This window comes from Pelecanus crispus, chromosome Z, assembly GCF_030463565.1.
Source record: "Pelecanus crispus isolate bPelCri1 chromosome Z, bPelCri1.pri, whole genome shotgun sequence".
In the NCBI taxonomy this organism is placed as follows: domain Eukaryota; kingdom Metazoa; phylum Chordata; class Aves; order Pelecaniformes; family Pelecanidae; genus Pelecanus; species Pelecanus crispus.
Window position 1 is genome coordinate 84877247 of NC_134676.1, and position 20070 is coordinate 84897316.

Here is a 20070-nt window from a genome sequence, read left to right on the forward strand (position 1 = left end):
TTCCATCCTTGCACCAGCTCAAAGAAAACTATGCACTCTTCACAGAGGTTTTGGGAAAGCAAGGAGAGGAAGAGAGCACAGGAGAGACAGGAGAGTATAGGGGGAAAGGGGAAAGGCCAGGCGCATTTTTCTCACACCTCTGACCCCTAAGCCCTGGCTGGATCCTAGTGGTCACTCACCTATGGGAACACAGAGACCTCTCCCAGACTGAATTTAAATGGCAGCTGTAGCGAGTACAAGAAGCAGCTCAGGATGGATGCACTGAGTGGGGAAAAAGAGACCCAGCCCTCCTCTTGCTGCTACAGCATTCAGCAACACTTGTGCTTCTTCCAGTTGTTGAAGGACACTTTTACAAAAACAAATAAAGTGAAGGTCAGTACCACTGCAGTGAAATGCTGTTCACTGAAGTGAAAAGCAAAGCTGACAGCCTCGAGGGGTATCTACCTTCTGCCACCTACTGTTTTCAGACCGGTGTGACAGTCCCAAGGCAATGCCAAGGGCAGCGGTTAATGAACAGTTCCATCAGAGCACATCAGCTCCGTGCATGGCACTTAACTATAGCACGTAACAGCTGTACAGCCTTACCATGGGGCTGTGACCATTTCACCTAGTCTGTGAAACTGCTTTCTTGTTTTTGTAAAAAGCAGACAAGCACACCCTGGCAGAATACTTCCTCTCTCCACCAAGGCAGGGACAACGCAAAAGGACAATTCCCATCTCAGTTTGTCGCTCCGATAGTTCAACTATGGCTCTTCTGCTACTTTAGACTGCTTGAGTTGATACCTACAGTATTCAGCAAGCCATGACACTTTTACAATGACTGGAGCACTGGATCACTACGTGGCCAGATCCAGACCATGAGATGCAGAATTGTAGTCCTGTTAAACATAGCCTATCTTAAATAACAAAAAAGGAATCTGATGATTTAGAATGCAGATTATAAAGATAAAAGACTCCATATTTCTTAAGTCTACAGGCCTCAATTCTCAAGGATCCAAAGACATCATTCCAGTAGGATCTGTGACATCCTTTGCAGTGGATAATGGAGGCATGTCCTTACCACTGATATCAGGTCAATGATCTATGAGGTAGAATGGCCACTTTCCAGCCCCACCACTGTGTCCAGGGAAGTATATATATTCCTTCTTCGTGCCGTCAACAAGGACAAAGTCACGTGCATGGTGATCCTATCCAGAAGACCACCATACCTCCAGCAGTCAGCAGCATGCAGCAGAGCCCACCTGCACGTCCCCGGTCTGCACCCTGCACGTCCCCTGCCACATGATGAGCCTGGCCGGCTGACAGCAGCGGAGCTGCCGGCAGGCAGCTCCTATCTTGTACCAGCCATTACACAATCTGCCTGGCCTTCTCTTTATCTAACAGCGCAGCAACAAGTTCTCATGGAAACATCCTTTTTGCTTGATAACAGAAATGATGAACAGAGTTCTTTTCTTTCAAGAAAATTCTTTAAGGGCTCAAAAGACCAAAATGGCACTTAATTTTTCCACACACACGATCCCACCCTGACGGCAGGCCCGTTCAGTGCTACACAACTTGGGGTTCCCAGAGCCTGAAAGGATGGAAAATTACCTCTACTACCCTTTTTCCTAAGAGTTTTGGCTCCAGCAAAGGGCATTTTAAGTGATAACTTTACACAGTGCCATTCTTACCAGCGTCATAACAAACTAGCAGCTCCAGGTGCAAAACAATGTCGTGGATGTGACACTGGAAACCGTTACATTCTGCGTGTCACTCTCCTGCCACAAGCTTTTGCCTTCTTATTCTGTGCTGCAGTTTTAATACAACAGCAGCTGCTCCAAAGCTATTTTTCCTCATAACAGAATCTTCCTTCAAATACAGGACGCAAACATTGCTAGTAACTGATTAAAGCTTATGATTATGTGAAGTATATGAACCAAACTGCTGAGATAATTCCTCATTTTTCTATCCATTACTGCTTTGCCTTTTCACTAAACAGTTGCATTAAAAGAAAAAGAAAAATTTAAAATCTCTGTGGAACCCCTGCTAGCACCAAGGGCTGCCAATTTATCTTCTCGGTTAAAATTCCAAGGCAGGAAAAAACATCTTTTGGATCAGCCACAGAATTTTCTAAGAATACTTTTCTTTTTAAGCATAAGTACTGCCTAACAATAAGCACAAATTATACACAAGATCTGGTGTTTTTCAAATGAATGCCTAAGTCAGACATGTCTATATTTCAGAGCTTAAATAAGCAGCTTGATTTTTGAAATTCAGAGCCCTCATCAGCTCCATTTATAATACAAGTTGCTGAACACTTCTCAAAGTCAGGTTTCCTACTGAAACGTTAAAACATGGACATGAGAACTTAAACAAACCACCTCTATTTAAAAAGTGTTGCACATCTAAACAGGTATCACAGTGTCACTGGGAATAAAGGGAGTACATAGGCTACCACAACATTTTTATATGGTATGTTTCTTAAATTCAGCATCAAACATACTTAAGTTTAATGAATATCACATGCATATGCTAGTGTAATACATAAAAAAAAAAAAAAAAAAACCAAAAACCTTTTCTTTTGAGGTATCACATATGTGACTTTTTGGTACACACATATCCTTGGTCCAAGGTAAAAACAGTTATTGGCTTCACAGTTAGTACTGAAAAGAAGCCACTGCCTGTGAGGGTGAATGGGGTAAGTAGTCTGAAAATACCTTCCCTGGAGAAATAAAACTATTTAAAAATAAAACTTCTCCTAAAAGAAAGGTTTTAATCATTTTTCATTTTGTCTGCTGCAATCTGTTACCATTGCATTTCCCATGAGATGTTATCTTAAAAGCATGTGTAAAAAGTCCATGATAGTTAGTATTTATTATTTGCAACATTCACCTGATACTTTTAAGTATCTGATAGCTCATGAATGAAAAAAAAACCAAAAAACTATGACCCCAAACTCTACATTCTGATATCTTATTACCATATTCATTAATTAGTATCATAATAACATAGTGTGCAAAGAAGAAAATGTATCAAAAATATATATACTTTAAGTGGTTACTATGCTTACATAGGTAGTTATCCACTAGATATAAACAGAAAACAACACATTTAAGTAGACAAGAGCTTCAGTGTCTCAGCAACTCTAGCACGCAACTTACCTTGCTTCCATTTGCAATTAGTTTTGCATAATATATCAGATGACATTTTAAGTTCAAACAAAAAAAGGTGTGGATTGCTTTGGTTTTGTTTTTTTTTTTAAACAGAATGTTTAAGTCATAAATAAAATGGGGAAGAGAGAAGAAATCATTCACCACAACATGGCACTTCAGCAACAGCGGTGACACCCTGAAAACTAGTTAAAGAACCCATGCACATTTGGGTGGAAAAACGTTCATGCAAGCAAAAGCAGAGGTTCTTCAAAACCCGAGATTCTGAAATTCTGAGGAATAAAAGAACATTATAACTGGTGGCACAATAGAGCCACATTAAATTAATTATACTTAAATAACTATGAAACTGGGGGGGAAAAAAATAGACTGCTATCTAGTGCAAGTTATCTACAAGAGATTGAACTGTTTCTCTGATATTTTTAGTTCAGCTCTTCCTTACAAGCCAAAGCCTTTTTCCTAAAGCTTTGTAATGAACGTTCACAAAGGAATAAATTAGGGAGATTAATCTAAGTCTGCAGTTCAGCTCTGACCTAAAAATGCAATGATTTTGAATTTATTGAGAAGAAATGTACAGCCTTCAGAACAAATCCTCATAGGTCATTGGATAAAAAAAGTCTTAATCTCTGTACCTTCTGTTTCTCAATATATAGTAGCTTTTGCCTGTCCCGACTTACCACTCTTCCATATTTTTAGACTTCTCACTTAAAGGTACTCCAAGTCAAAACCAAAAAGGCTAGCTTTATTCCAAATTTCCAAGGCTATTTACCATCACATTTCCAAGTGAAACTCCTCTTCAAAATTAAGTTCTGTACTTTTTTTTCTATAAAAATTGCAGCATGGAATTGTTTATTGTTTTTCAATGTTTTCCATACCAAATGCTTGCAGTTCCCCCCCAATCCTATAAAAAAACTTCAGATCAAAATTAAGTTTGGCTCTGTCCACTGCATTATTACCAGCAATGAGAATTGTTACCAAGAACAGAATGATCTTTTTCCCCCATTAAAATTAAATAGTAACAACCAACAGAAGGGGTACTTCTTCAGGCCAAATTCTGCCTGCCTAGGATGCAAAACCGCCACCAGAGAAATCTGCAAGGCAGATGGAGATCTCCTTGAACAATTTTCTCCTCCAGCTTTGGCTCCCCAGACAAGCACACTATCCTGAAACAGGACCTCAGCTCTCGAGGGACCAATTCACAGGCAAGGGCAGAGGCACATGAGAGGGCTTCTTGCACTCACACTGGAAAAAACAGTTGCAGAAAAAGGAGCCATGTTTGTCTGAGCCTAAGCATGTGCACTTCTACAACTGGTAACGCCAGAGAAAGGAATTTGCTCCAGCGTCTGACGTGAAAATAGACACTAAAAGTCACTGATCAGTTTGAACACCAATGGCCCTAAAGCCTGCCTGCTTGTCTCAGTTGATACTATAGTGCAAAGGCAGATTTACTGAGATATTCTACATTGCTATTCTTTTTTTTTTTTTTTAATCAGGACTCAGTATTTACTAATTACATTGGAAAGTAAGTATGCCCAGAACATCTGACGCAACTACACAAAGAGCAGGCTTTGGGGCAGGTTCAGAACCCTGAACATGTCACCCCAGAGAAGAGGTGCATCAAGATGCTCAGTGCTGCTCCAGCGTTTTCAGAATGGTGCAAAGCAGCACAAACACCACAAAAACCTTTACCTGGGCTGCCTCAATCACCTAGTGGACACTTTATCTGGATATAAAAGCATCATGAAAGGCTAGGAAGAGGACACAATCCCACAGATGAAAAGAAAGGTGACTCTCAGAGTTTCTCCAGGAGGAGCAAGAAATGGATTCTAAAAATAAATCAATGGCAATTTAGAATTCTTTTATAGTTTGTCAGTCAGCAGCTGGCTTGTCACATATTGCTGGGAGGGGAGGGAGTATGTTGGGGTTTTTTGTTTTTTTTTTTCCCCTAGTTTCCACTGCTCAATCATATTAAAACAGAGATAAATACAAATGTTACCAATATTGTCTGTTACATGCAAGCAACTGAAATTGCCATAAGGCTGTTAATCATGACACAGGTAAGAGAGGCAATGTGATAGTCTAAACAAGAAGACAGCAATATGTTCCTTCAATAAAATACAATACAAAAAAAACATAAAAATTTGAGAAGCTAGATGCTAAAAGGGGGGAAAAAAAAAAAAAGCCTCATCCAAATGGGTAGCTCTCTACATAGAAGAGGAGGAAAAAAAATAAAAGGTTTACTGCAGACATCCACCTTTTACAAACACCAAGCTGAAACACATTAAAATGACAACTTAAACAGGCTGCCTTCAGCAAAATACTTTAGAAAACTACTCATCCATGACAGGACAAGTTTCATTTGATGGCAAAGACTGTTAAATTGTACAGGATTTATTACTTAAATTGTCTACTTTTAGATAATGTGCACACACAGGAAAAAATATTTAACCATCACAGGTATCACATCCTAATCAAATATGTAAGAACAATTACCAAGAATTACCTACATTTACATTGCAAATACGTAAATTAGTCCTCGCTTTTCATTACTTTGTTATACAAGTGATAACGACAACATTGAAAGTTGGATGTGAGTACGTAATTTTTTTCTTGTTGAATGAAGATATTTTGAGTAAATGAAGTGGGCAAGTCTCTAGCATTAACACAGCAATAAACACACATGGAAAAATCTATTATTAAGTAGGTGACAGCTTTGACTATTATTTGGCTATACATGCATCCAATGTCACATGTATGCACCAATTCCTAACAGACCACTTCAGTGATGTTGTAAATTAAATAAAAATGTATTTTGATTTTTTTTTAACACACAGAACTTAATATACAAAAGAAACAAAGATTATTTCACCTGTCTTGTAAACTGGTATTGAAATGGTAAGACAGCTATTTTCTGCAGACAAGCTTTTTCTTCAGCCCAGTTCCTATTGTCTTTCCTGCAGGCTACAAAAATTTCAGTACCATCTTGCACAAAAAAGTAAACCAAGTTCTCTTCCCTACACCACTGCTTGCTTAATTTCACATTAAGCACTCTTTATGGCTGGGGGGGGGAGGTGGGGAACCAACCAAAATGCCCAGAACAACAACCCCATCCCCAAAAACAATTAAACAAGTATTAGCACCCATGTTCTTAGTTCCTAGGTGATAGATTCATGTTTACTCACGTGTCTTCTACAACCACTGCATCTTTAATTTTTTTCCTTTACAGTAGTACACCTTTAACAATACGCACATAAAATGACTACCTAGAAAAGACGTTAGCTTGACAGGAGGCAGGAGATGAGAATTTCAACATTTCTATATAGGAAGGTACTGAACCAAGGTCTCCCAAGTCCTAGATGACAGGTTTTACCTCTTAAGACATGATGGGCTGGGAGGCAGACAGAACCACATTCTTTTCCATCACATGATGTAAAAGACAGCTTCTCCAAGTGTTTTGTAGGGCTCCCAATCTCACTGCTGGGCAGTGCCTAACTGTCTATCAAAACAAGCTCTTCAGGGTACTTGGACACAGACTCATTTTCGTTTTAGGTCCCCAGTTCCGACGGAAACTTCGCAGGGGGCTGCTTAGGCTGCAGTACTTCCAGATGAGCACAAAGCAGACTCACCTGCCTCTGGAGAACTCCGAAGTCAAACGGACCTACATTTAATGGGTCTGAACGCCTATGATGAAGGGAATCCTCAGATAGCAATTCCTGACTGGTAGAACTAAATGCCTCACCCTTGTAGCTGTATCCCTAGAGCATGACTTAATTATACCAAACTGAGACCAAATCCTGAGCAAGAATAAACTGATCCTCTGTCTTGTGTATCATAGAAATACACCCATTAACACCAGCTGAGGATCTAACCTTATACAAAAATTAATTCCAAGTAATAGAAGCAGTCTACACTAAGAATAGTAATTAATATAATCACGTTAGGTGTAGAAGGGAGTTCTTCAACCCACAGCAAATAAGCAGAAGCCACCTGAAATTCAAAACAATTAAAATGCTAATTAGCTTTTCTCCAATTGCTTGCTAAAATGGTATTGCTCTATTTAATCTGTGTTTCTTCTCTGCCTAGATCAACCACACAAGGAAGCAAAAAAAGAAAAAAGCATACAGACAGAACTCCATATAAATCAAGTCTGACTGCAGATGCAGACCAGGAGATTACCTGCAGTAAATCTCCAAGTGAACAGCAGCATCACAGGACAGGACCACTCTGAAACAGCAAGACCACAATTTCCATGTCTCAGCCTAGGAACATCAGAGGCTGAACGTTTCACTGTCAATACAACTTTTTACTTCTATGGGGGAAAGAATAAGAGGAGGGGTAGTAAAAATATGATTCATGTATATTAAGCAAGTATATTCTTAAATATAATCATCCATTTACACCACTCACCATAGTTTCACTCAGATAACCCACATGTGAAGCAATAAAACTCAAAGTAAAGCAAATGAAGATAAATCCCACACAATGCAAACAAAACTTAAGATGTGTGGGTGAGAAGGAGGGGCAAGGAAAGAGAATCACTGAGACTGAACAACAGAGTGTTAGAGCTCAGGGGCAAGAGGGTTCCTGGGTTATCAAAGGCATGCAAACTCTTGGGTGGAAAGGCTCTGGAATAAAATCTTTGTATTACCTGCACACATGTACTGTCAAGATGCTGATAGACCACAGGGGAGAGAAAGGCTTTGTTGTTTCATTTTTACAAAGAATCCATAGCATTTCATGCATAAAAATATTGAACCTTCCACTTTAAACCTCCCAAGTTGTCCTCTGACCAAAAATACATGATGTGATTACATCAATTCCTCTGTTTTAGCAGATCATTGACTGCACAACAAACAATGATATTAAAAATGTCAGGTAAACATTTTATGTTTGCTCACAAAAACAAAGACTACAGTTATTCAGAAGTGATATGATATTAAATACAGTGCATGCAACACTACAGGCTACAAAAATATATCCTGTCAGGATCAGGTCAGAAATGTGACACCAAATTTTTTTTTTTTTCTGCTGTCTTAGGAGTCTGCAACAGGCCAAAACAGGTGAGAACTGGTTGATGAAAGATTGCAGATGCCAAGTTTTTGAAAGTCTTTTGTAGGACAGGGTCATTTCAAATCTGACACAAACTGAAGATGACATTTCCTAAGCAAAATCTCTTGGTGAGGAAGGCAATGTAAACCAAGTGTGACCTGTGTATCTCCTACATCTCTGCAGGCACTTATGCTTTTGTTATACTGAAATGTGGGAGATTCTGGGATTTGATGCTATGGACTTTCGTACCAATTCTTTCTCTTTACATCACAAGTCCTTACGCAACACTCTCAACCGAACCAAACAAAAAAATTATACTCCTATTTATCAAATAATATTCTCAACAGCCTTTTGGCTCAAGGTTGTGCCTTAGAATGTACCACTGAAGGAAGTTCATGAGACACTTACAGAGATGAACTTGGAGGAACTCGTATCCAACACTGACATCAAGACCCTCAGCATCCCTGGCCAAGTGCCATCTACATATAGGCGCATGTCAAGTCTGCATTTTGATTTCTGCCAGCAAAGCCTTCCCAGTATCAAGGATTAGATAGTCAACACCAAAGAGCTGTTCTGAACCCAAATCCTTGTCCTCTCAGTGCTTTCATCTTCTCACCCAGGCACCCTGGGCAAAGCCTTAAGGCAGGAATGCTTGGTGTATGCCTACCCTTCAGGACATCAGAGAAAATGAACAGGAGGAGGTAACATATCCACTTTAAACACAATATTCTGTTGTAGAACAATCTCACAGTGTAGCTGAGAAAACTTCAAATGCATCTTGTTCTGCCTAATTTGGAGCTGAAATTTAATAACGTCAGCTACCACCCACCTAAATGCCCTAACTATCAGACTACGGTCATCTGGGATCCCTCTCAATCTCTCTCAAGGGAGGTTTTCTTCCCATGCATTAGGTCAAGCAATTTGGTGACCACTAAGTGAAACAGATGCATTTTCCAGCAGCTCAAGTCGATTAACTCACCCTGCTGGCACAAAATGGATCCTACAGAAGGCATCCAGAACCTGCAGGCAGATGGGAAAGTGTAATGAATGAGTATATCCCAAGCCCAGTGATGGATCAGGTTGAAGCTCCCTTTTACATGGTCCAGTTTTGAAAAACAAACACCTTGGGGAGAAAAGCCAGCTTTCATTCAAATTAAAATACACATTTCCTTACTTTATCAAAAAGTTCATCATTATCTTAGCAGTATCTTTCCCAATCTGAAGGAAAGTCTGGCATATTTTCCATATATCATATTTCACTGACAGGCAAGGAAACAAATTAATCACAGTTTTACATAAGATATCACATATGTCAGTTTCTAAGTAGCTTCCTTAGAAACAGCAATTACTGAACAGAGTAGCTGATGGTTGTTTATTCTTCCACTTCTAACTGTCTCACTGTCCTCCTCTGCTGTTTGCTTGTGACTACTATCACATTTTGTGAAATTACATCTCACCTTAAACTCCTGCAGACAAAAGCTTTCATTTCCCTATATGTTTGTGCCCTACCATCCCTGCAGAAATTGATTATTTCAGTTTGAAGTCTAAAATAAAAAGTTGGTGCAGTTGTGATAAAAGCTTTTTACTTGGATTTATTGATCTGCTAAGAAACTAAAATACCAATTATCACAAAATTTCTCTCCCCTAAATGAAACAGTAATAAAATCCATGACAAGTTATTCTTGACAAACAGGACACAATTCGAAACATATACTTCAGGAAGCACAAAGATTTTTCCAAAACCACAGCTCAATGTCATATTTACCAGCAGAGCACGTTAATCTCATGCTGCCATGAGTAGGTCATTCAGCAAGTATGTTTCATGTCTTGAAAGTCATTGTACTGGAAAGCTCCTCTGTGGGCAGGAAAGCTGCTTGACTTGGATAGTAGCTTATTCCTAGGCCAGTTTATTATGTGCCTAATTTTTTTCTCTTGGCATTTTAAGGAGATGGAGGACTCTCAGAGGATCTCACTGAAAAGTATCAGAAGGTATTTAAGAAAAATACTATTAGATCAGCACAGATCAACATGCATGTCTATTTTTAAACTGATATCAATATAACAAAGATAAATATAAGAGTCTTGTGAAGTCAACCTCTAAACCAGAAATATTTTACGTATAAAGACAAGTAGAACAGGTTAATCATAATGCAATCATTTTGGATTGCCAAAAAAAATTCTTGCCCCTTCTTGGCATAAAGAACTATAAAAGCCAAACCTACAGAAACAGGGAAGCCATTGGGATTGAGCAAGGGTGGAAAGAGAAATAGGGCTGATTTTCTGTCTGTTTTTTAACATTTACCAATTATAAACAGACATTGTATCTGGGCACCAATGATGGAGGTGATGCAGAATCTATTTCTGGGTTATTAGGAGAGTAGTCTAACTGGCTGCCCTTTACAGTAACTACAGCTGCGCTGCAGAAAACAATATTAGACATCTGCCATAAAGAAGCACAAAAGATTTCTCTTCCTGCTTATTGTTATAATAGCCAGTCCAGTAATAATCTTGTCTTTCACATTTTGAAATCACTTCATCTAGATACTGCTCATGAACTGATGCGTGACTTCCACATGGGAAAAAACTAAGTGTGTAACTTTGCTCAATTATTTTTTTGGAAGTCACAGTGTCATTTGGAAAAAAAAAAAAAAAACCAACACTTTAATGTATTTTAGGCCTCAAGGCATTTTTTCCATTATAGGCAATCAAGCAGCACAAATAAAACATAAGTGTTACTTACAGCAGGTTGGCCCTTTCTGATATTAAATAAACAAACAAACAAATAAATAATGCTAGTTTATTCTTCTCCCATGGGTTACAACAGCAGATTCCCAAACAGGAGAAATGACATTGGTTTTCTGTTTGTCTAAGCAAACTAAAACACAGGGGCTTGAGAATCACAACTCAGTTGACATTTAGCTCTATTTAGGAAAGCAATTCCTCTGACAGGCTAAGAGCAGACCTTTATTAAAATGCTTCATTTTCTGATGAACACATACAGTGAACACCAGAAGCCCCTAATCTTGCTGAACAACTGGAATGGAGCTATTTTGCTTGTTATTATCATCAGTGTTTTTGCAATTTTTGTCACTTTTTAAAAATCAAATTTAGAATAGGAATAGGAATAGGAATAGGAATAGGAATAGGAATAGGAATAGGAATAGGAATAGGAATAGTTCAGTTGGATGGGACCTACAATAATCATCTAGTCCAACTGTTTGACTACTCCAGGGCTCACAAGAGTTAAAGTTAAAAACTAAAGCACACTATTAAAGACCAAAAGATAAAGCCTGTTTTTAAGGGCATTGTCCAAATGCCTCTTAAACACTGACAGGCTTGGGGCATTGACCACCTCTGCAGGAAGCCTGTCCCAGGGTTTGACCACCCTCTCGGTAAAGGAATGCATCCTAATGTCCAGTCTGAACCTCCCCTGATGCAGCTGTGAACCATTCCCACACGTCCTGTCACTGGGTACCAGGGAATCTTTGAAAATTTGAAGATAAACTATGAAATATAACTACAGGTTCCCATCTATGCAGTGCAATGAAGACAGAAACTATGATTTCCATGAAATTATATGACATAACAAATAATTCACATCCAATAACCTGGACAATGAGCAACACATTGACCAGAATAAGTATACCTGGCTAATGAGAATTAAGTAGTAAACCTGGATTTTGTGAAAATCTGTACTCTAGCCCTGCAATAGCTATTGCTTCTTTTAAACAGGGACATCACCAGGTGACAAGGAGTGTACATGATATGAGCATATATAACACAGGACAAATTAAATATTTTGTACACTTTTCACAAGATAGGTAAACTTTTCCCTAAATATCAAATACTTCAGATAGAAGCCACTATATAAAACTTGAAGTTTTTATATGCACTGGTCATAAGTAACTCACCTTTCATGGTCATAAGTAACTCACTTTTCAATAAATTTGTTTAAAATAAAGCATGTTCACATTGCTGCCTTCTCAAATCCCAATCTTCATTTTTAGTACTGAGAACAAGGATCACGTCAAATAGTTTTACTTTCTAAGTCTCTAATACCTCAAGCTTGTGCCCAACAACAAAGATTTCAGCAACATGGTAATAAACCTTTCCATATTTTAAAAATAAACTCACGGCTTGCAGTTCTGCCCTGCTCCTAACAAATTCAGTCAATAAAAGATGTCAGTCCTTTTTTCTGCCAAACCTCAAAGTGCTGAAATATTGACTTCATCATGCACTATATATAGCTGAAAACCGCTCCATTCCCTGATGAATTCAGAATAAACAAATGATGACTACCTCAATCAGGATGCCCTAGAAAGTTGCAATGAAAGAAAACCTCTCTTTGCCTCCTTTTGCAAGTGCCTTCCAAAGGACAACATGCCTTCAGATTCTGGGCAGTGAAAGGGAACAAACCAGCTTCTGAAGGCTGTACCAAATAATGTGACAGTGACACACTAGTGCAACCCTTCTGCACTCTGGTATCACTATGCTGTCTGTCATCACACCCTTGTGCAGCAGAAGTCTGCATGGTTTTAATTGAGGCCTACAGATCTGCCTCACCAAGCAACTAAATTGCAGGACACATAGGAAACCCATAACCTGTAACACTAACAGTTAAAAAGAGTGTTACGTAAGACAAAAAGACTGAAGAGCTACTGATGCTTTAAAATACTGCACTATCATTCCAATACTGCTAAGATGATGACAAAATTTGAAACAAATGGTCCAGAATGGGCCCATTATAAAACAGGATTTAACACCAATGATGGTAACAGCTGGGGCAGTGCAGGACCCCCCATTCCATCCAGAACTTTGAATTAAGAGACCAGGAAACAAGTTACCAGAAAAGCTGCTGGCATTCACTAGGTAAATCTCTCGGGACTTTTCTGAGCCTCTGCTATTAGCACATAAACCATTAGTATGGAAATTACCACACCAATGAAGACGCGTGGCAATGAGACAGAAGAGACTTCTGTCAAATACAAAAGTTTGTCCTTATCTTCCCTGTGTCTTCCCCTCCACTTCAGCTACTTCCCTCCCTCTTCCATGCATGCATGCACACTCACAAGCACACTGTTTTCACCTAACTCTGAAACCAAATCAAACCTGCTTTGCTAAAATGAATTTCCCAGCAAGTCTTACAGACCACAGCACCAGTCCACGACTGGCCATCTCCCCTTGCATCCCAAGAATGGCACTTAAAATCCCACTTCTACTACCCCATCTCTTTTTCCCTCCATGGCTCTCATCAGCTGTCTCTACAGCAATAAAAGTAACACACGTTACATCAACCATATCAGAATAAATCAACAGATTGAAGTCATTCTTCTTTGCTAAAAAAAGGACTGAAAGAGCAAGCAACTGACTGATAATCTTTTCCTTAGAAAGGGACTCACAAAGATTTTAAGTAGCTTTGTCTTGCATAACTACTCCATTTCAGAATGTTTTGTGCGTTGTCTAGGACCCATTTCTCCTGGCTGTCACAACCTCTCCAAACAGTAATTCTCAAAACTTTGGTATGGATTCTCCAGTGCATTTGTCAAGGGAATAAATACGTCAAGATCTCTCTGCTTAGAAAGACAACAACCCATGCTTAATTGCAGTTAAGTGATGTCAACACCTTTTGTTCTTTTGCATCACTTACTACACCAGAAGTGAACAAAACACACTACCGTGCGCAGCACCTTGCCTGCACATCAGGAGTGTCTCTCTCCCCCTTGCCCTCACTCACATACAGCTGAATCCCTAGGTTTCTGTACACGTCAACGAGCCCAACAAAACACCCCGAGCTAGCTCTGAGAAGGGACATTGCTGCAGGGAAGACACGCTATGCACATGTGGCTAAAAGGTCCTGGTATGTCCTCTTGGCAAGTGCTGGACCACTGCACCTGTACCACTTCCAGTGCCCGCGCCCAGACATGTACTGTCCCATGTAAGGACGAATAAAAGTTCTTCCTTTCCTTCCAGATATTTTCAATGATTTGTAAAAATAGGAATATTCTTACGTACTGTAAGCCGCTGCTTCTCCTCCTATAACCAAAGCAACTGACACCAGGATTTTGACAAAAGTTGTTGTTCGAGTACAGATCATGTAATACGGTAACTGGCCAATGAACCCTTAAGTGGCAGTGCTGGTGTTTCTTTTCCAAATAATAAAATGTACCACCACCTGAGTTTTATCATTTGTGATCCCCACTACAGAAAAAAAAAGTATAAGCAGAAACAAGCAGGAATAATTGTAAAGCATGCTTTTTTATTCTTTTACTTTGTTTTTGTTAGTAAATGGTTTATCTAGAGTATGGCAGGTCTTCAATACCAAGATATGCGTATTTCAAAACACCAGCTAGAACGATCAACTAAATTTAATATTAGTCTGCAATTCTGCAACTGACAGAGGCTTTTGGCAATACCTGACCAACTACAGCTTGTATTATTCAAAACGTTGCTACAAATAGGCCTGAAGTTAACGTTCGTCTGGAGGAACAGCATGACAGAACACCAGCAGAAAGAGCAGAAAACTGTACAGCTGCGGTCAATATTTGGTTTCTGAACATTTGAAATTATTTAACAAGGCTTGAGATACATGCTCTTCCTCAATATACCACCTTTGCAGGGCACAAGGGAACTTTGAATGTCCTTTAAAGGCTCCGTTTCTGTGTATTTGTTATTTTAGAGATGATTTTTTTAGTACTTTATACTTGCAGGAAAGGAACAGAATTTTCTGAAAATTCCCAAGTTTTAAGGAAAATTAGAAAGCAAAAGAAGCAAGAATTTGGAACCAAAATAAGGCAGCACTTTGCATGCTGACATAGTGCCAAAAAGGGTCTACTGGGAAAAGCAAAAAGAGATATAATTCATGATACTACAAACACACCTTCTTCTATCACATCAGATTCCTATTTCATTTTTCTAGTCTTGGTTAACATAAGGAGTTATCTGTAAATAGGCAAGTTGCTCAGTTCTTCTGCATTAGGTGACTAAGAAACACTACCTCTGTAAGAGATCCATGAAATACAGAAATTCCAGATTACATGACTGATACACTTAAACTTTCTAAAGCTGAGGAACCCATTTTCAGCATACCAAAACAAACCTAAGTCACTTACACCTAACATATCATCTGGAATCCTATACACAACGTGCTATATGCCCAAATACTGCTACAGCCTCGCACCCAGTATGCCTTCCCCACACAGAACCACATAGCCATCCACCATATGTCTCTAGCCTGAGAGCCAGGCAATCAAAGCATCTGACTGCTGTAACAGAGGAAAAAAAAAACAAAAACCAAACCCCCACACACCCCCCCACCAAACTGTGTAGGTACAAGTTTAAAAGGAAAATCCCTTCACTCTGTAGATCATTTCAGAAATGCAGATCTCCAACACATCACGATTAGACTATTTCTATTGTTATTCCGCACTAACTCACAGAAAACACTGTAACATAAATCTTAGCACGTAAATTGCATGAGATTAACTGTTACCCTGCATAGTGAACTACATTTATTAGCTGAATCTTAGATATAAATCTTATAAACAAGATAAAGATTAAAATTCCAAATTCTTGTAACTCAGAGAGGGATTTTTATGCATCACACAAGGGTTACATTATGAATATGCATTTATTCCTTCACATTCCCCGGACTCCAGCTGATTCCAACATTGTATTACTCTTATTTTCATAAAAACGTAGTAGAAAACCAAATTGCAAAAGCCAGTTCTTGTGGCATAAAATTGTTTTCATATTAATACTATACTGACTATAGTAATGCAAAACATCAAAACACCATCTGATGTCAATTACATTCAAATTTTTAAGAAGGAGTTATTAAAACTGTAACAGAATATAAAAAGTCTGTGCCAAAGTGGGCAATAAGCCTTTAACTGTAAGAGCAAAGATGTCCTTAAAAAGAAAGGTGGAAGCTCCATTTCTTACCTTCAATTAACAGAGTTCAACAATTCTTCCTACTGTTGATCAAGCCTCCTAGAACTTCAGGAGTTCTAGGACTCCTCTCTGCTGTGCATAAGTTTCATTTGACAATCATTCCTTGCCCAGCAAATACAACAGTAGGAAGTCAGCATTTGCTTTTTTTCTGCTGGAAAGAGTTTTGTCCCCTCTCTCCAAGCATTTAGAGTAATTTGCCAGGTAGAATCAGCTGGATTTTTTTTGCCAATGCTTAAATTAATACATAGAATTTTCTAGCTTTGGGGATAAAAAGAGAATCTAAAAGGTCCTGGAAGGTAGTTACATTTTCTGGACAGAGCATAGGGGCTTCACCACAGCTGAAAATGGAGTCCTGTCCAAACTGGACAAGAATTAGTTTCTGGGAAAAGTCTCAACTTCTTCCCCACGCATTGGGTCTGCCAGCATATGGAGAGCCAGCACATACTAAAACTACATTTCAGCCAGTGACCTCTGCCGCATGCTTTATTCTAGGCTTCAGAACTGCGTAGAAAAGGCTTGGAAAGAGAATTTGGCTCACAGTTACCAACAAAAGCTTTAGCTATAGTTCTCTTATAATTACATGAACGGCAGCATAAGCTACCTTAACCAAACACAGGCTACAGAAAAGTGTCTGGGTTCTCACGCCTCTGGCACTACACAGAAGACTTTGGTATTTGTCTAAAACTTAACTCCATAAAATATTTATCATTAGCTACAGAGCAGTCTAGCTGCTGATTTAATAACACACATCAGAAGCAGCAAACAAGTGTCCTGTGGGTTTGTGCATCTCTTACATGAGAGATACGAAACAGAACAGCTCACACAAGGTGAGAAACTGATGATACTCATTAACTGCAAGGTACTGAATGGCTTAATTGGATATACTGAACAAAGAATCTTGTGAGGCACATTAATTTTATCCTGTTTATCAAATGTTTGCAAGTCTTCAAAGGATTATTCATCTTTGCCGAACATGATCACTGGATCACAAGCACAGCAGAGACAGTAAACTGAATCCCGCCAGATCAGATACATTAAAACCAAACGGCATCCTACCCATAGCACGCCTGGCGTTCAGACTAAAGCCAACTTGCTTATGTAAATAGCACTCAGCCCTTCTCCAAAAAAAACATCTGATCCGCCTGATATCACATTTCATGACTCATTCCTGAAAATGATTTTCTTGAGAAACAGTTGCAGAACTTCCCAAGAATAGGATGGAGGGAGGAGAGCAATGGTTTGAACACTGCAGCATTTCAAAAACTGTTTTGATACTGAGTTTTATAGAGCATCTTAACAGTGCCAGTGGTTAAGAGTAGTTAAACAATTGACTAAATCGGCTTTGCTTTTCTGGAAAGAAATTTACTTCCTCTCTCTCCTTTCAAATGAACAGAGGGAAGCTAGAGAAAAAATTACAAAGCTATAAAGAATTAGATTTACACATATTTGAGCAAAGACTCAAGTACAGTATTTCATTCAGAAATATGCACTGTTGTTGCCTCGATTTTTTACAGCAACTTGTGATCTTAGTGTGAAGGAGGTAATACAGAAGTGGGAAAAATAGGACGGGTTTGATCTAAAAAGTAATTTTTAAAAAGATCTAAAAGAATGAACAGCCAAGAATGACAGAGAATACAGGCTGAAGGAAGGAATAAATTCTGCACACAGAGGTTCGCACTTCCCAAATACCAAAATGAAGAGACAGTTCAGAGAAAGTGTTGCACATACTTTAACATTTTGACAGCTCAACAAAATCTGTCCCAGTAGTTGAAGTTCCCTTCCTACTGACAGCAAAAGCTCTAGATGTGTTTCTGCTGTGCCATTACCTGGCCTCAATATTGTCCAACACTCATAGCATACACTTCACCTGTGGAAAGACACATTATCAGAACAGTGTGTCTGTAATTCAATCCAGATTTTTGCTCTGCTACATTTTGGGGGGAGGGGAGGGCAGGGGTGGGAAGCAACAGTCCTGGAGACATGAACTATTTATCTACATGTCCTGGTTTTGGTTGGGATAGAGTTAATTTTCTTCCTAGTAGCTGGCATAGTTCTGTGGTTTGGATTTAGTAGGAGAAGAATGTTGGTAACACACTGAGGGTTTAAGTTGTTGCTGAGCAGTGCTTACACTAGTCAAGGACTTTTCAGCTTCCCATGCTCTGCCAGGTGCATGAGAAACTGGGAGGGGGCACAGCCAGAATAGTTGATCCAAACTGACCAAAGGGCTATTCCATACCATACGGCGTCATGGGCAGTATAGAAACTGGGGGGGGGCGGCTGGGGAGCAGCTATCGCTGCTCAGGAACTGGCTGGGTATCGGTCGGTGGGTGGTGAGCAATATTCTATTACTGTTGTTGTTGTTTTACTTTATTTCAATTGTTAAACTGTTAACAGTTGCAGGTCGCAATATTGATTCATCTGTTCTCAATATCAGTTTATCTGATCTGTACCATGCCCTTTTTTTTGCTGTACATGTTAAAGATTTGTGCTGGAGTTTGCTGTTTGCTGTGCTCTGCAGTGATTAGCCATGTTCTGCCTGCGAGTTTTGTTATTAAAACACTGGCCTCAAGCTTCTTCTGATATTTGGGCTTTGTCCTGAAGTCATTACTGTACTTTGGGTACCACCCCATGGAGACAATTAGTAATTATACCTCTTCCTCTGAGAGGTTTTTTGTGGAGGAAATACAGAATGACACTTTTGCTACCTTCTTCTACGATGTCTCCTCCTTCATTACAACTTTTCAGTATCTTGAACATCCTTGGGTAGTGTCGTGGTTCTTAGATACTTCTATTGGTATTTCTTGGGAATATCATAGAATCATAGAACCATAGAATGCTTTGGGTTGGGAGGGACTTTTAGAGACCATCTCGTCCAACCCCCCGGAAGTGAGGAGGGACATCTTTAACTAGATCAGGCTGATCAGAGCCCCATCCAACCTGACCTGGAATGTTTCTAGGGATGGGGCCTCCACTACCTCTCTGGGCAACCTGTTCCAATATCATTTTGGTTAATAAGCAGTTTCAGAATATCGACCAGCGGGGTTAGCTCAGTTGGTTAGAGCATGGTGCTAATAACGCCAAGGTCACAGGTTCAATCCCTGCTCACTGCAGGGGGGTTGGGCTCGATGATCTCTCAAGGTCCCTTCCAACCCAAAGCATTCTATGATTCTATGATCTATGATTCTATGATCCAGAGATCTGACCCAAGGCTGGATAGTTATGAGTGGCAGGGTGTGTGGGATAGTATGGGCAAGTACCTAGGACAGTGGGCACCTCCAGTGTTTTGGAACTTCACCCCTGAACAAGTGCAGAAACCTGAAGAACTAGTAAAGTATTTGGGAAAAGTATGTTGTCACCCTGGCAACTCCAGAGAGACACAAATCATTGCAACATGCTGGGGGCTGGCCCATGCCTACCAAGCCCTGTTCAACACTATTCAGTACCCTCAAGGGAAAGAGAAGGTCTCTGGATCTGATGACAAAGTGACAGGCACTGCGGCTACTCCAACCCCGGTGGCAGGTACTGCAGCAGAACCAGAGAACCAACCCATGCCGGTATCAGTGGCCCCTATACACAAGAAGAAACACACAAGAAAATCAGCTCCTTTAGCAAAGGATGAAGATGAATGAGGGCCATCACGAGAACAGAAGAAGAAAGAGGCAGAAGTCATAAATGAGATGGTAACCACCCAATTCCTATCCCTCAGTGAGCTGCAAAATATGTGAAAAGATTGCAGCTGTCATCCAGACAAGCAGACCATCGCCTGGCTGCTCCGATGCTGCAATAACAGGGCCAGTAGCCTGGAATTAGAGGGTAAGGAAGACAAGCAGCTGGGATCCCTTTCTAGGGAAGGGGGCATTGACAAAGCAATTGGAAAAGGGGCACAAACCCTCAGCCTCTGGAGACGACTCCTGTCAGGCGT

At 39.7% G+C, this 20070-nt stretch overlaps 1 protein-coding gene and 1 non-coding gene across 3 annotated transcripts in view; one reads left to right on the top strand and one right to left on the bottom strand.

Moving 5' to 3' along the window:
- Positions 1-20070, bottom strand: part of MCTP1 (multiple C2 and transmembrane domain containing 1) — a 292133-nt gene that overhangs the window by 261969 nt on the left and 10094 nt on the right. The gene's annotated exons all lie outside the window — the stretch shown is intronic.
- Positions 19185-19258, top strand: TRNAI-AAU (transfer RNA isoleucine (anticodon AAU)). The gene has a single exon. It is a non-coding gene; the product is annotated as a tRNA-Ile (tRNA).